The following is a 13,016-nucleotide window of genomic DNA, read 5'->3' on the forward strand; positions in this document are numbered from 1 at the left end:
TAACAGCAACCCAGAGCCCGAAGATGAATTTAAAAAAACAAAAACCCCAAACGTCTTGTACACTATCAGGTATCCTGTTGTGTCTCTTGATTGAACAGCTCAATAGAGTATAACAAAAATAATTCCCATTCGTAATGCCTGCTCCCAGGTGGGAACTCACACATTCTTTACAATTACCCTACCCACAAATGTAGGTCATTGTGGATGTAATTATCCTCATTTTGCAAATTATTAAAAAGAAAAAAAAAACTAACAGCAGCAATGACACAATAAAACAAAGGCATGAACATTTTAATTTACTATCCTATTGTCAATCTACTAGTAAGTGGCAGAGCTAGGACTTAAACTCACTGCTATCTGATACTAAAACCATTAATAAAAATGCATCTAACAGGGTTCCAGTCTGAAAAATGAGAACCCAGTTACTGTTCATATACTTATTTATCTATTCCTTCATTTATGCATTTATCGACAGATATTTTGTAACTGCAAAGTGTCAGGAAATATACTGTGCACAAGAGATATAACAGGAGATTGGATAGGCACTATCCCTGCCACCGTGGAACCTACATTTTAGTCAGGGGGAACGAAAAAATTCAGCAGGGAATTATGCTTCAGCATCGTAATTGCTACAATAGAATATTGTGGGCAGATAAAGGAAGACCAAAGAAATCTCCCAGAGGAAAGTTATCTATGCTGAGATGTGAGAGATAAGTAGGTGTTAGGCAAAGATTTACAGGTAGGAAAAAGCATGACAATAAATGAGAAACTTAAGTAGTTCAGTAGGACAGGGACTTGAAGTAAAGTGTCACGGAATAGGGTAAAAAAAAACTGAAAAATATCTAGGGCTTGACTCATCAAGAATTCTGTGAAGTTTTTAAAATGGCTCGGACTTTTTCTAAGAGCAATATGCAAGGGTTTTAAATAGAGAAGTGACATGATCAGATTTTATTTTCCAGTTTCTTTAATTGGTAGTAGAAAATGAGAGTGAACCAACACTGAAGGCAAAGAGACCATTTAGGAAATCATTATTATCGTTATAATCACATTGTTATAATAATGAGCATAATGATAGTGCTTGGAGATGGGGTTGGAGCCAGTGGTAATGTAACCAAGTGGATGGACTTGAGCAGTAAGTTTTTGTAACTTTATTAGCCCTAATGCTGCAATCTTGACATATATTTTGTAATATACCTTCCATTCTATTAAAATTAGTAGATAAAATATCCTAGTAACACACATAATTTCAGAAGTCCATAAAAAATTAAAACTAAAACAAATAAGAATTAAAATAAATAATAATATGTATTTTAATACAGGTAATAAATAATAAATAAATGTATAATATAATATGTATCTTAATAATAATATAATATGTATTTTAATATGTATTTTAATTTAATAATATAATATGTATTTTAATATGTATTTAATATTTAAATATAATCTTATTTTAAAATAAGAATTAAAATAAATAATAATATAATATGTATTTTAATATAATAATATAATATGTAATTTAATATAATATGTATTTTAATTTCCACCAGGAAATTAAGTCCTCCATAGAATTACAAAGTGCCTCCCTGAAGCATTGCCATTTCAATAGAGAACTACGAGATTTGAATGACATTCAGTCAGTCCCATTGACAGGTGTCAATGATGACTGGATTTGTTGTGTGAGGCCCAGGGAGATGTCAAGTATGTTTCTGTCTTTGGTGGCCGTGTGGTTGTGGTATATTACTCAGCATTGTGGATACCCAGTGAAGAGAGCTGGGGACAAGGGAAATATCATGGGTTCCGTATTGGACAGGTTGAATTTAAAGTGATTCTGAGACATTTACATTGGAGATGATTGGCAATTAAGAATTTTGTATGAGTAAATATAAACCTTAAGCCCAGAAGGGAAGACTTTACTTGAGAGATGGATTCGGGGTCATCATTTTACAAATGGAGGGAAAAAAAAAGCCATAGAGCAGATGAGACTCTCCAGGGATAGTGGGTAGAATTAGAAGAGTACTTAGGTAGGTGCTTGAGGACCACACATAGCAAGAAAGCCCTGCAGGAGAAACTTCAAAAAGGCTACTCAAGAGAAAAAAGAAAAAAGAGGATACTTGGATCCCATAGAAATGAAGGAAAGAGAGAGTTTGTGAAAAGAGGAACTGTTCTGCTGTGTTGGCTACTGCTTAGAGATCTAGGAAGATAAGGTTTGGGTTGCTTTACTCATCTAGAAACAAGGAAGTCTTTAGTCACCTACAGGAAAATTGTCAGTGTAACGGTGGGATCAGCCTCATTACATTGGTGCCTGGAGGTAGCAGAAGGCAAAGAAATAGATTCCATCAGGTTCCACATCTCTCCAAGGTCTTGCATATCTGTGAAACATGTGTGTTGATGTCCCCTGTACACTTCAAATGAGGTACATTTGAAGTACCTCAAATGTAAAGAACTTCAACATAAAGCAGAATAAAATACATCTGTAATGCTGGCATACGTAGGAGAAAGGGAGAAATCATACTCTGCTTTTGCTAATTCTTCTGCTTCCATCGTAACTGTCCTCTTAAACTCATCTCTGAATGTTGTAAAACTACTCCAAACTTAAAGTTCTCATGTTATTGGGAAGGCTAAAAGCCCACAGTTGTAATCGTTCTCAAAAATGTTTTCCACCGGGTCTGTGGCTCATGCCCGTATCCAAGTAATTTGGGAGGCGGAGGCGGGTGGATCACCTGAGATCAAGAGATTGAGACCAGCCTGGCCAACATAGTGAAGCCCCGTATCTACTAAAAATACAAAAATTAGCTGGGCGTGGTGGCAGGTGCCTGTAATCCCAGCTACTCAGGAGGCTGAGACAGGAGAATCGCTTGAACCCGGGAGGCGGAGGTTGCTGTGAGCTGAGATCGTGCCATTGCATTCCACCAGCCTGGGCGACAAGAGTGAAACTCTGTCTCAAAAAAAAAAAAGATGTTTTCGTTTACTTTGCTTACTTTGCTGCAGCGTGGAGAGCCCTACCCGCTTTCTCTGCGAAATCACCAAGGCAGCTGGGAGCCTGAACACATGTCCTGAAAACCAGAGGGCGGGTGTATGATGAGCAGGCCCTCATTCTGCTTGGTAATGCGGAGCTCAGATTCGCGTCCTCTACGCTCACTTTTACTTTGGCCAAACCAACTGTACCCCTGAATTTCCTTCCCACAAGGTTCTAGCATTTAAGGGTGATGATGGATTCTCTGTGTGGGAGAGCAATGCTATTGCCACCTATGTGAGCAATGAGGAGCTGTGGGGAAGTGCTCCAGAGGCAGCAGCCCAGGCTGTGCAGTGGGTGAACTTTGCTGATGATAGCCAGTACCAGGGTGTTCCCACCTTGGGCAAAATGCACCATGACAAACAGGCCACCCAGGATGCAGGGGAAGAGGTGAGGTGAAGTCTGGGGCTGCTAGATGCTCACTTGAAGATGAAGACTTTTTCTGGTGGGTGAGCGAGTGACATTGGCTGACATCATAGTTATCTGCACCTTGTTGTGACTCTATAAGCAGGTAGGTTCTAGAGCCTTCTTTCTACCAGGCCATTCCCATTATCAACTGCTGGTTCCTCGCCTACATTTACCAGCCCCAGTTCCAGGCTGTCTTGGGTGGAAATGAAACTGTGTGAGAACATGGCCCACTTTGATGCTGAAATATTTGCAGAGAGCCAGCCTAAAAAGGACACTCCACGGAAAGAGAAAGGTTCACGGGAAGAGAAGCAGAAGCCCCAGGCTGAGCGGATGGAGGAGAAAAAGGTGGCCACTCCTGCTCCTTAAGCAGAGATGAAGGAATGTGAGCAGCCCAAGAACACCTTCGAGGTGGATGAATTTAAGCACAAGTACTCCATCGAGGACACACTCTGAGGCAATGACATGTTTTAGAGAGCACTTTGATAAAGACAGCTGGTCCCTGAGGTACTCTGAGTATCGCTTCCCTGAAGAACTCACCAGACCTTCATGAGTTGCAGTCTCATCACTGGAATGTTCCAGCGATTGGACGAGCTGAAGAACCTGCCTTTGCTAGTGTCATCCTCTTTAGAATCAACAATAGCAGCTCCATTTCTTGAGTCTGGGTCTTCCAAGGCCAGGAGCTTGCCTTTCTGCTGAGTCCAGATTGGCAGATGGACTCCGAGTAATATAAAAGGCAGAAACTGGATCCTGGAAGCAAAGAGGCCCAGACACTGGTTGGAGAGTACTTTTCCTGGGAAGGGGTCTTCAAGCATTTGGGCAAAGCCTTCAGTCAGCACAAGATCTCCAAGAGAACATTTTTTTTTTTACCATTGCCAAGCAGCCTGCACTTGCCCTTCACGAAGATGGGAATCATTAAAGGAAACTGAACATTGACAATAAAAAGATGTTTTCGTTCAACAGCTCATCAGCTGTTCAGAACCCCATTCTATTGTTTCCCTGAGTGTAATCCAGATTTTGTTTTCACACTTCCAAAGGTGAGTGGTTCACTAGGGCAACTAACCAGGTGCTAGATAGCATGGACTCTGAAATCAGACGAAAGTTGGTTTGGATGCTGCCTCTGCCAAATCTTTGACTGTGATATCTTGGACAAGGAATTTAAGCTAAGAGTCTTTTTTTTTTTTTTTTTAATGTGAAATGGGAATTATAACACCTAGCTCTCAGACCTGTTAAAAGACTCACATATGATGATGCATGTAAACAGAAAATAGCACAGCCTTTGGCACAGAGAATATGTTAACATATAATAGATCTAAAATTTTTCCATTTTTAATTGAAAAAAGTACAATTAAAAAAGAATTATTTAATTGAAAAACCATTCTTTTCAATTACAAGATTCTTTTCTGAGAAGAATTTTAATTTAATTTTCAAGTAAAAAACAATTATTTTCAATTAAAGAAGAATCCTGTAATTAAACAAGAATTCTTTTTCAATTAAAAAAGAATTTTTAATTAAAAATACAAGAAAGATTCTACCAGTCTTTGACTGGTGAAATATTTCTTAATCATTTTGGCTGAAAGTGTCTTTCTGTAATTCCCAAGCATTGGCCATAGTTATTGCTCTTGGACCTGGCCAACAAGTGTAATCTATTTTCCCATTATAGCTCTCCAATCATTAAATCTTCTCCCCTCCACGGTAAGCATCTCAATTTCTTCAAACTTTCCTTTAAGAACATGCTTTTAAGACCCCTCTTTATCATTGTTGCTACTTTTTTGAATTCACTCCAAGGTGTCCCTATTCATCCAGAATGGAGAAGGTGGAATTTGATCTGATAGTTGAAGGATTATTGGATTTTATGGAATATATTCAGAGACTTTAGTCTGTTTGTGGATCGTCTGAGGTCAGGAGTTTGAGATCAGCCTGGCCAGCATAGTGAAACCCCCTCTCCACAAAAATACAAAAATTAGCTGGGTGCCGTGGTGCTTGCCTGTAATTCCAGCTACTCGGTAAGCTGAGGCAGGAGAACCACTTGAACCCAGAAAGCAGAGGTTGCAGTGAGCTGAGATCGTGCCACTGCACTCCAGCCTGGGAGACAGGGTGAGAATCATCTCAAAAAAAAAAAAAAAATCAATTATATTCATTTGACAGCAAAGATTCCTCAATGTGTTTGGAGTGGGTGTGAGACATGATCAGATGGTCATTTTGGTGCATTATTCATATGGTGGGTGTAAGGGAAAAGAGAGAGAAATAAGGGAATCGTTCATGTGTATTAATTGAGAATCAATATTAATAGTAGTGTGACTTGGAGAAAGGTACAGATTTGAGGTCTATGTTAGTTATTTACAGGAATTATTTTAACTTTCCCTATTTCCTAGAATATCAGATATGAATATACTTGTCCACTTTTCTCCTTTTAAAACAAATGCTTATTAAATGTCAATTTTTTTAAAAACAGAGCATTGTTTATAAATGCCAGGACTTTAGTCTGTTTGTGTTGTTACAAAGGAATACCTGAGGCTGTAATTAAAAAGGAAAGAAGTTTATTTGGCTCGCAGCTTTGCAGGCTGTACAAGAAGCATGACACCAGCATCTGCTTCCAGTGAGGGCCTTAGGAAGCTTCCACTCATGCGGGAAGGTGCAGGGGAGCAAGTATCACATGGTGAGAGAGGAGGGAGAGGAGGAGGAGCCAGGCTCCTTTGAACAGTCAAATCTCACAGAAATGAATAGAGCAAGAACTCCTTCATTATCGTGAGGACAGTTCATGACAGATCCGCCTCCATGACCCAAACACCTTCTACCCGGCCCCACCTCCAACATTAAGGATCAAATTTCAACATGAGATTTGAAGGGGACAAATACGCAACTAGATCATGCAAGGAATTAAAAAAAAATCAAAAATAAAACATTAGGGATGTTTATAGTTTGGGACAATGTGATTTTAAAAAAGCTTCATAGAACATGGGGCATTTGAACTTTACTTATAAGGATGGTTATGTATTAATTATGTATTTAATTATGTATTAATTACACATTAATTAATTATGTATTTAATTATGTATTAATTACACATTAATTAATTATGTATTTCTTTTGTCTTATTTGACAAAAGAAAAGAAGACATTCCAAGTGGAAAAAACAAGGTGAGCAAAGGAAGGTGGAAAGACTAGGTTACAGTCAGAGAAAATTTTATTAGTTTACAGTTGTATTGTCTAATACTGTAGCCACTAGCCATATATGAGCACTTAAAATTAGTTAAATCAAATTAAAAATTCATTTTCACAGCCACACTAGTCACATTCCAAGTGCTTATAAGTTGTATATAGCTAATTGCTAGTATACTGAACAGCACAGCTATAGAACATTTTCATCATTACAGAAAGTTCGATTGAGTAGTGCTGGGCTAAAGAATGATGCTGCGTATAGAGAGTAAGAAATTATCAGATTTACACACACACACACACACACACCAGATTTGGAGTCTGAATTTTATTGTGTTGGTGTATCAACATCTGTTTTGGTTAAAAGAAACAAAATGTAACTTAAACTGGCTTAAACAACAAATGGAGTTTATTAGCTCAATTATCTGAAAAGTCCAGAAATAACCTCGGCTTCAGAAATAGCTGCTTCAGAGTTTCTGCTGAGCTTTTATTTGATTTTCTCTTGTCTTTTTTCTTCTATGTATTGGCTTTATTCTCAGGCTGGCTTTCCAATATAGAAAAACAGCTGAAGTAGTTCTAGGTCTCAAGCTCCCAAATGACATTGTCTTTGTTTTATGTTGCTATAACAAACTACCTGAGACTGGGTAATTTATAAAGAACAGAAATGTGTTGGCTTGCAGTTCTGGAGGCTGGGAAGTCCAAGACTGAAGGATTGCACCTAGAGAGGCTCTTCCTCTTGCACCATCACATGGTGGGATGTATTGTGTGGGTGAGAGAAAGAAAGAGAGAAAATGAGAGAGACAGAGAGAGCGCCAAACTCACTTTTATAACAAATCCAGTCTTCTGATAATAAACCCACTCCTGTGATAACAACATTAATCTATTTATAAGGAAAGAGCCTTTATGACCTAATCACCTCTTAAAGGTCACACCCCTCAACACTGTTGCATTGGGGTTTAAGCTTCCAACACTTGAACTTTGGGGGACACATTCAAACCACAGCACACATGATTCAGAAGAGAGCTGCTCTTCTTCTTCTTTTTTTTTCCTTTTTTTTGATGGAGTTTTGTTCTTCTTGCCCAGGCTGGAGTGCAATGGCACAGTCTCGGCTCACTGCAAATTCTGTCTACCGGATTCAAGCAATTCTCTTGCCTTAGCCTCCCAAGTAGCTGGGATTACAGGTGCCCACCATCATGCCCAGCTAAGTTTTTTTATATTTTTACTAGAGATGGGGTTTCACCATGTTGGCGAGGCTGGTCTTGAACTCCTGACCTCAGCTGATCCACCCGCCTCAGCCTCCCAAAGTGCTCTTCTTCTTGATCTTGACCACAGGAAAATAAATTCCTGCACCTTTTTGAACTTGCCCCATTTATGTCCCTGCCCACTCCTGCACTGTTTTGCTATGGCCAAGGGAGTGTCATGTACTGACTGATGCCTGACACAATCAGCGTGGCATGAGAGACAGGATAATGTAGATGGGCTTAGGCTGGTCTGGGTCAATCTTTGATGTGAGGGTGGAGTCAGTTCTACCCATAAGCCATCTGGGTGCCACCCAGCCTGGGTGGGGTTAAATGGGGCTCTTTTTAAAAAGCAATTCCTGTTGCAATTCCCAATACGAAATCAGTATGTAATTTTATTTTTTTAAATAACAAATCTTTATTTGACTTGATTAGGTTTGAAAAACTTTAAACTGTAATACAGATAAAACAGAGAAGAGATACAGCAAAGAATAACCAGAATTGCCTTTTTAAATAAAAAGTGTTATGATTTTATTTAAAACATAAATTCACAGAAGATAATTAAGTTCAAAACTTTAAGGAGCGATTTGTAAGGCACTTAACACACAATATACATACTGCTATAAAAAGAATATTAAAATCCATACACCACATAGTCAAATAAAATCTTCATTATCTTATTGCTACTCTCTAAACTACTCTTGTGACAAAACAAATGAACAAATAAACAAATTGTAAAAGTTATTAAAAACATTACCAAGCAAACAAACAAACAAAAAGCCTTCAAACTAGAGATCTTAGAGTCAGCTATAAAAATGACCAACTTGTCATGAAAAAAATGGTTTGACACATTATGAATGAAATGAACCACAATAAACCTGTGTAAAATTAGTCATGTCTTAATTGATGGCTAATCAACACTAACAAAAAAAAGGAGAAAAGCTAAAATTCCATATAAACATATATGGAACTTGACAATGATATCAATGAACATTTTCTCCCTATAAAATATTATCACTAACATATTAATAAATCTTATTTTGCATAATGACAATGTGAAAATAGTAGAACACATACTTCCCATAAAAAGTGACATGTTACTTTCTACAGAAATAACCATTAACGACCATCCTATTGCAAAACTAGCAAGATCAGGAAGTCTGGTTTTAGAATGATCTTGTTATCTCTTTTGCTCTCTTATTCTTAACATCTTTTTTCCTCTTTTTCCCTCAAAAGTATTCTTTTTATCTTCTACTCTTTCTCTGTCAACATAGCTATCATAATATTTATTCTAAAATTATTCTTTCTTGGAAAATGAGCAGCCTATTTCCTGTTTTCCCTTTTCCAATTCTGAGCTTGCTCTCTTGTCCTCATTCTCCTCTTCCTCTTCCTCATATTTTCTGGGTGGACCAGCTCATCTTCCACATCATCTTTATTATCACTATTTTCATACTCATCCTCTTCCTCTTCTGAGTTGGCATTCATTATCTTTCTTACCAAATCCCTCTAAGTATGTTTTGCTGCAGCAGTTGAAAAATATACTTTCTCTAAGAATGTTTAGGACTGCTAAATAAGTCAAGGTTTTGCAGAACTCTACTAAACTGAGCTTTCTAAGTTTTGGTTTCATTCCAAATGAAATCGTTAGAATTTTGGCATTTCTTTGCCAGGACTTCTAAGTCTCCAGAAATAGTATTGTTTCTAAGAAAACCAGTCAAAGAAGGACTTATGCTTCAGCCATACATAGAAACACTGGTTCTTTGAAAATATCATTCCTCCCTTCAATTTCTCCATTGATGACTGGCAACTATTAATGACCAGTTTGGTCACTCAGGCTTTTCACGACTCCCTCCTCCTCTGTTACCACTAGTCTCATTTTTCCCCTTCCTCCTTCTTGTACTAATTCTAATATCAAAATTTTAAAAAAAATAGAAAATGAATGAAAAGGGAAACAAATATGCCACTCACCTCCAACGAAAAGATGTGTAAGATAAAGAACAAAATAGCCAACGGAGTTCAAATAGGTGGAATGTTAACTTGGCCTCCCTTTTCTCTTCATCCGTAAACATCCATAGCTCCTTTCCTTTCAATGGCTGTTCAGAGACTTGCATTATTTTAAAAATATATAATGTGATCAGAACTGTAATTCTGGAATATTATTTGGATGGTAGTGTGTGTAAATTGCACCAGAGAGGAAAAAACCAAGAAGCAGGGAATTAATTATGAAAGTATTCTATTAACCCAGGCAAGAAAAAAGGTGGATAAAACATGATTTTTTTTTCTCAGTGGAAAATAAGCAGAGGATAACATTCCTGGCAGTGTTATTAAGCTAAAATTTGTTAGACCTGTCTTGGAATCTAGGTGATCGGCAGGGAAATTATAGTGACTTTACCATGAAAAGGGAGCACAGAAGGAAGATTAGAGGAATGATGGTAAATTTTGGTTGGGCACTTATTGAAATTGAGGGGCATTTTCAGCGTTTAGGTAAAGTTTTCCCACAGGTAGATGGCAAAATGGAACTGAAAGAATGGAGTTGAGAGTGGCTCCCCAAAGATAGAAAGGCTTGAACAGGCAAAAAAAAAAAAATGTTGATAGAGTACCATAAAAAACTGTTATGTATAAGAAGAGGTACTTGGCAGTCAATCTGAGAAGAAACAGTAAGGTAACTTGCAGGAGAATTCTGAGAGTTAATTATCTGAAGTTTGAGAGAGGAGAGAATTTAAGGTGGTAAAGCATGTCTATTTGGGGGGAGAAAAGAGTGAGAGGGTTTTGTGATTATTCTATAAGCACTTGCAAAGGGTTTAACCTCCCAAATAAAAAGACATATTTCTTTTCCACAGATAAGACACAAGAGTTCTAGATGAAATATGTAGGCACGGAGTAGAAAAAAACACCTTCCATCCCTACATTTTTTTCTTATTGTTTTTTTCCACTCCAGATAAAAGAGAAAATTGAAATCAGCTTGGTGTGGTCTCCACAGAGAGTCAAATACCTCAGCTAGCTTCAGTTTGCACTTCCAGAACCACCGTCCACCTTTGTTTACCCTGCTTGTGACCCATTGAGGCTTACTTAGTTGAATTATGTCAAGGGGCTTCCTTGCCTCCTGTTTTCCTGTTGGGTTTGGACATGGGTGAACACTGTTGGACCATCACAGGGCAGTAGTAAAGTGTTATTGAGTATTTTCCTTCCGGTTTTCTCCATGCTGCTTCATTGCGTGTTGACTCTGTCCCACTGTGGTGTCTTGTCTACAGTAGGGACCAGTGGGATTAGGGTCTGGTTTTAGCTCAGTGTTGTGATGTAAGCATTAATAAACCACCTATGCATAAGCACTTTGTAATACCCAGGCTCTATATTTCCAGTTTGACTGCCTAAGTTTCCCTTTAAACCTCTGACATTCTGTGAGTGTGGATAGTGCTTTGCTGTTCAGTACAATCTGTGAAACAGCAGGATCTACTTTTCCTAGCAAGTTGTTAGAAATGTAGAATTATAGACCTTACTCCAAACCTACTGAATTGGAATCTACATTCTCAAAAGATACCCAGATGATTTATATGTATTTTAGGACTTGGGAAATACTGAGATAGTATACAATTATAGTTAAAGAGTATGGAGTTTAGGGTCAGAGTGACCTGATTATGAGTTTTGACTCTTCTACTATTTACTAGCTCTATGAACTTGTGACAAGTTGTTGACTTTTTTGAATCTCAAGGTCTAACCTGAAAATAATAACCCTAGGGATGTTGTGAAGAGTCAGTAAGACAATGCGACAATGTGATTCTTATTGTTGTGCAGCACTTATTCATTAAATACTTATAGTTAAAGCAAGTAAGAAGGAGGCCATTAGCCTGAGATTGTCTCTGTAATAGGAACTCCAACATAGGCAAACCAAAACTCAATTAAATGTAAACTGTAAAACACAAGTTAAGTTTAACCAATTAGAAACCTCTAGCTAACCTCTAGCTTGGGACTCTCCACTGCATCACACCCCAGTAAAGCAAATGCCTAGCTGTAGCCTATCAAGTAACTTCCCTATTTTGCTTTCATGGTTGGTCTAAAAAAGCTTGCTACTCCCACTGCAGAGAGGGGCTGTCTGAACTTCTGGTTCTGTTTTCCTTTTGACTTTCCTGCTTGATTCATGAATCATTCTTTGCTTAAATAAATTCTGTTAAATTTTTGCCTAAGGTTTTTCTTTTAACATTATGGATACCTTCAATATTCCAGACACTGTGCTGGGTGCTCAGCAGTCAACAACACAGACAGTCCCTGGCCTCATGAAGCTTAGGTTGTTTTCAAGTCCTATGGACCAAAGTTATGCTTTGGTCCTGGAACAAGGAAGCATGATGCAGTAGATAGATCATTGACCTCAAGGGTGAAAATACATAGATTGCAACCCTCCTTCTTTTAAAGGCACACTGAAGGGCCTTAAACAAGTCATTTCAGCTTTCTGAACCTTGTCTGAAAATGGGATCTTAAGAATATTGGACTACATGAGCATATTCCAAACTGTGTTTCATAGAACACTAAACTTATGAGCTTCTCCATGGAGGAGATAAGAAAGACACATGGCTAAATAAGTTTGGGAACTTATTTCCTTATAAGGAAATCACAAGTAAAACATCTCTTTAACTTGAAGTAATTTTGCATTTCTGACACTCATTATTGACGGACTTTCTTTCCTCCTTTCCTTCTTCTTTCTCTCTCTCTCTCTTCCCTCCTTTCTTCTCGCCTTTCCTCCCTTCTTTCCTTCCTTTTCCTTTCTTTCTGTTGCAGTAATTTGGGAAGATGTTAGACCGTTTCCCTAAGGCCATTTATGGATATGATAGTTTGAGGATCTATTTTAGTCAGGAGGGAAGGAGAATTTTGTCCAGGGCAGTTCTCCATAGCCATTGGTCAAGATGACCCCATGGTTGTCAGATTTCCCAAAAGAAAGCACCAAGGGTTAATTAAAGGGCAAGAAGGGATTTGGAGCATAGTCTTTAAGAGTTGTTTGACATTGAGCAAGTCTCTGGCCCCCCAATTTCTGAGTCTGGAAGAGGGTGTGGGGTCAGTCTGGTGGCTCTGCCATGGTCTGGGAGGCTAAAGGTGTGTCTGAGCTGTATAAAAATCTAATTTTGGAAAGGCTTACTTGCCTGTGTTTGAGTGGAGAGTTGTGAGTTGGCGTTCATGAATTTTAGAGGCAAACTCTAGTGTTTGTCTTCTTGT

The 13,016-nt window shown here is 38.2% G+C and overlaps 1 protein-coding gene and 1 pseudogene across 1 annotated transcript in view; both read left to right on the forward strand.

Moving 5' to 3' along the window:
• Nucleotides 1–1,068: 1,068 nt before the first annotated feature.
• LOC741134 (elongation factor 1-gamma-like) lies at nucleotides 1,069–4,350 on the forward strand (annotated as a pseudogene).
• SPINK5 (serine peptidase inhibitor Kazal type 5) overlaps nucleotides 3,512–13,016 on the forward strand; it is a 215,166-nt gene continuing 205,661 nt past the window's right edge. Inside the window, exon 1 of the mRNA XM_063811577.1 lies at nucleotides 3,512–4,458. The gene's annotated coding sequence lies outside the window, so the exon portion shown is untranslated. The remainder of the gene's footprint in view (nucleotides 4,459–13,016) is intronic.

Source organism: Pan troglodytes, chromosome 4, assembly GCF_028858775.2.
Source record: "Pan troglodytes isolate AG18354 chromosome 4, NHGRI_mPanTro3-v2.0_pri, whole genome shotgun sequence".
Lineage (NCBI taxonomy): Eukaryota > Metazoa > Chordata > Mammalia > Primates > Hominidae > Pan > Pan troglodytes.